This window comes from Palaemon carinicauda, chromosome 4 (assembly GCF_036898095.1).
Source record: "Palaemon carinicauda isolate YSFRI2023 chromosome 4, ASM3689809v2, whole genome shotgun sequence".
NCBI lineage: Eukaryota > Metazoa > Arthropoda > Malacostraca > Decapoda > Palaemonidae > Palaemon > Palaemon carinicauda.
This window is the reverse complement of record NC_090728.1, coordinates 152,926,693-152,931,692: the sequence shown is the minus strand read 5'-3', so window position 1 is coordinate 152,931,692 and position 5,000 is coordinate 152,926,693.

Here is a 5,000-nt window from a genome sequence, read left to right as displayed (position 1 = left end):
TATATTTTTCTTATTTTTTTTTTTAGTAGATAAAATTACTTATATCATTAATGTGGTTAGAATAAGTTTCTTACGATTCACGTATTTAATATAGTTAAAAAATCATACCATTATAAGTATAATGATACTTATATCACAATCTTTTCGATGAAGAAACAAATAACGAATTACGCACACAGCGTTTTACACTATGATGGAGTAATAATAGCGTAATCGATATTGCTGATCGCTACGTTATAACCGATAATAAAATGAACATCAAAGAAAAGATTTTTTCCCATGATAAGGATGAGAATCTTCAAGGCACGCTCGTCCTTTTTCTACTGACTCTTGTTGTTTAAATACGACACTTTCATAATAATCGGTGATTTTCTTGGAGGATTTCATGCAACAAAGTTAACGTGAAAGAATAAAAAAAGGACTCAGAAAACAGCGTGAAATATCTGCAGCCTTTCTGGAAAAAAAAAGTGGTTGGGATAAAGCTTTAATAAACGATGTTCGTTGTTGAATGGAACGAGTAAAGAGATTTAGGTTTGAGTTCATAATGAGAGATGCCCACGTTTGGATATGTTTTTATTTTAAAAAGTATATACAAAACACAAGACAATTATTTTAAGTTGAAGGGAAGAACGGCTTATTTTTATGTTACTCATTACATGTTACATATATTGTAATTTTTTTGTGTTATATTTCAACATGACTTCAGCAATTTCTTATATCCACATAACTTTGTAGCGATTTATAATTCATTCAAGAATAGAGGTCCCTAATGTTTAGATAGTTCATAGATTGTTACAAGGGACTGAAATCTTTATGGTTCATTGAACATTAATGTGATCAAAATTATCGAATTTTATATTTCATGGCTACATAAATGGGATTTTCTTTCTCTCTTTCATAGTACAATGTATAGAATTACGCTTTTGACGCGGCTATATCCTTAGAGATTTGCAATATATTAACTGAATCATAAGGCTCAATACTATACAGCATTTTCCAAGTTTTATTTCTGGCTGTGACCAGACTGTGGAATGAACGTCGTAATGTGGTTGTTGAATCATTGGAAATCCTTTTCTGTTGAACAGATGACATAAGTATCTTTTGATAGTTTATGTATGACATATCCATCATAATGTTGACACTGATCTTAAAATAATTTATATTTTTTTATTCATGAATAGGCATATACGGTTTATTTGTTATTTCCATATTTCCTTTCTTCACGGGGCCGCTTTCCCTGTTAAAGCCCTTTGGGTTCCTGCATCCTGCTTTTCCAACTAGGGTTTTAGCCTGGTTGATAATAATAATAATAATAATAATAATAATAATAATAATAATAATAATAATAATAATAATAATAATAATCAGTTGATAGCTAAACATTTGCTAATATACTTCATGATAGCCTTATTACTTTATCTCAACATTCCCTTTTCCCATGCTCCGGTAACCCCATTATGAAATCTTGACAACTTCCCGCTGATCGTTCCTCCTTTTTTATCCCCCTAAACCCAAATTAATCTATTTACTTCTTATGTGCCCTTTGCTCTTCCATCTTATTCAGCGCGGTGATCACATTTCCTGCCATTTTTTCACACTCCCTTTTCCAACTTATTTCAATTTGTAACCCTTTTTCCAACCAAATAATGATCAGATGTATTATTACATAACTTTTAATATCTCCCTTAAATACTTGTTCTTCCTTTTACTTTGTACTACCCTGTACTGGCGCAATTTTCCTCAACGTTGGCTCTTTTAAGTTAAACATATATGTTATATTTTGGAAATATTGAATTTCCACTATTCGGCCTTTCTTCTTATTCAATTTAATCTGAACTCTTTGAAAATAACATTTATTCTTATGCCACCTACATTTGCATTAAAATCTCAGGGCATTATCAACTTCCTTGAATGTTTTCCTGAACCAGCATATTACGAATTCATAATTTCATATCAAGAATGTCTTGTTCTATCATTTTCAACCATTCGTGGACCATATAACAATTACATTCACTAATTTCACCTGTGCTCAACTTCAGCCTTTTATGAAATCCTCGAACTAACGCTAGACTTTCACAGTTTGCTAGTCTTTCTGACACTACAACCCTACCCCTTTTAATATACCAGGCATATTGGGTCTCTGACCTTCCTATTTTTGTCCACAGTAATCTTTTATTTTGTTGTCACCAAGTTCCAAAATCTCTAAATTGCACAAATTACTAACATATATTTTCTCTTGATCTGTACCACGTCATCATACGTTCTAAGCGACCATATGGATGGATGTGTTCGTTAAACCGCTGACATTTCTGCCAAAGGAGTTCGATCATTTGTGATCAAAAGAGAGACCAAACATCCGTTGAGACATGAGCCCCTTGAACAGAGAAGGTTAAGGCGTAGCACATTTTCCATCTAAAAAAAACCCTAGTTGAATTTTAGGAGAGCTCGTAACACATCATGTCGTTACATATAAATAGAAATTTGTAAATCTATACATATTTTTCATTAGGAAAATTTAAGGGTCAGTAATATCATGAAAATTCTGAATACTTTTCAAAATTACGTAAATGTTCTAATTAATATATGAGTTAAAGTTTTATGAAACCTATCCAAAACGTATTACTTTTCATTCGCATTGAAAGCTTCATGTTAAGAATACCGCCCGTCTCTATATGGAAGACGATTATGTTATTTCTCAACTTGTTTTTATTACGTCTTTTAAGTAAATTTCTATAACATTAAACTTTTTATCGCAATGAGGTTTTACATATCGTATGTATTAACATAAGTCTCTACATATTTTGCAGATGTCAAAATATCCTCTAATTATACCTTGATCTTTTTCACATTGATGAAATAATACAGAAAATGTGATTTAAATTGATCTTTCTTCCACATTCGAGGTAATAAATAATATATGCCACGGCAGTCGAATTAATCGTATTTACACAGAGAATAAAAATCTCACCAATTACAACATATAGTAATAATGAAAAGAATAAGAATCTATGTAATTCTGTATCCTCAAACATATACCAACACTATCACAGCAAATATCCTTGAAACCAGACTCTGAGCGTAATATCACAGCAGCTGTTGAATCGACACTCATCGAATTCGACAAAAGGAGCCTATTAGCCCCGATGGAACCGCATGCCAATGAACCTGACACAAATGTCTCGTATCCTGGTTTGCAAACACCTTCGACCTCTCTCTCTCTCTCTCTCTCTCTCTCTCTCTCTCTCTCTCTTCTCTCTCTCTCTCTCTCTCTCTCTCTCTCTCTCTCTCTCTCTCTCTCTCTCTCTCTCTCTCTGTCAAAGGCTGCTTCATTGATAGGAGGGCCAAGGCTTTGCCTGTCCCGCGTTGAGCCAATACTAAGGTTGGTCTAATTGGCTGACTTGTTACTTCCTCCAATAACCCATTATGATTAATTTGGAACTAATTTCACCAATGATTGTATGATACACGGTTGGTACATTGGTAGCCAAGCATTTAAATGGCTATTTTGCTAAGAGGTGGCAATAACTTATGTATTCACATACTGCACATATTTATCCTGTTTTTCCCTTCCCTGATTCCGGCCATTATTCTTTCCATACAGGTGAGTTCAGTTTATCACAATCATTCGCCGTAAATTAGAAATGTATTGGTATTCAAAGACGCTGGACATTAGATTTTTTCTGAACAAAAATTTTGTTTAAATATTTCAGAATGTGGGCCCTAATATATATATATATATATATATATATATATATATATATATATATATATATATATATATATATATATATATATACATATATATATATATATATATATATATATATATACATATATATATTTATACATACATACATATATATATATATATATATATATATATATATATATATATATATATATATATATATATATATATATATATATATATATATGTGTGTGTGTGTGTGTGTGTGTGTGTATTAGAGGTACGAATTAGTTGAACAAATTGCTATTTTAACATCATTCTCATAAGTATATGTTCCGTAATTTCAGAACTTTTCACTCAGGAGGGAGATGCAAAGTTGGTTTCTAAATTCATATTTCTAGGAGTGGTTACGTAAAGATACTTCTTATAGAATAATATGCATTTTTCATACACGCTCTACATCATAACTCTTACATTTAATGTTTTATGCGCCGGGGCATACGAAAAATATATGATAGATACTGAGAAAGTTGTAAGAGGTGTAGGTTATTTTTGTTTTACTAAGTAAAAATAAAAAGGTCATTTGCACGTTCTTAAATAAATTCTGGAGTGACAAGAGGATTTTGAATCACGAAATTTTTATCAATACTTAAGCTTAGTCATCATAAGCCAGTGCTGTTCCCAGAGCTGAAAGCTATAAAAACAGTTATACGAATACACGGGGATGTAAAAAATTAAGAACGAAATACCTAAGGATTCATTCATGCCATGCAAGTGAAAAGTAAATTTATGCGTTTGCACTCAAGCATCTACCACTCTCATATATCTAATCTATAACAAAAAAAAGAAAAGAAGAAGAAGAAAAAAAAAACTCAAGCTACAGTGTTTAACCAAAGATGATAAGTGGTTGTGCTCAGCCTGAACAGAAAGTTAACAATTGTGGTTTTGGAAGCGAAAGAGATGATGGTCCTTCCCCATTGTCTTTGAGAATTTTCGGCAAAAAAAAAAAAAAAAAAAAAAAAAAAAAAAAAAAAAAAAAATCATTTTGTTTTCTTACCAGTTACTGTTCGACACAGGAATTCCTGGGACACTTTGATCTGGGGAATTACACCCTGTCACACCATCTCTGTCCGGCAAGTTACAGATAGTGTAGGGGAAAGATGAAAGAGGCGCCGGTCATGCGCTACACACAGGAACTCGCAGCGCAGTAATGGTGTGACAGAAGGCACTTCCTCCGTATGAGACGTGCCAGGATATCCTTTGTACAACTGTACATGAAACTTTATAATTATTCAACCTTCTATTTTCTATT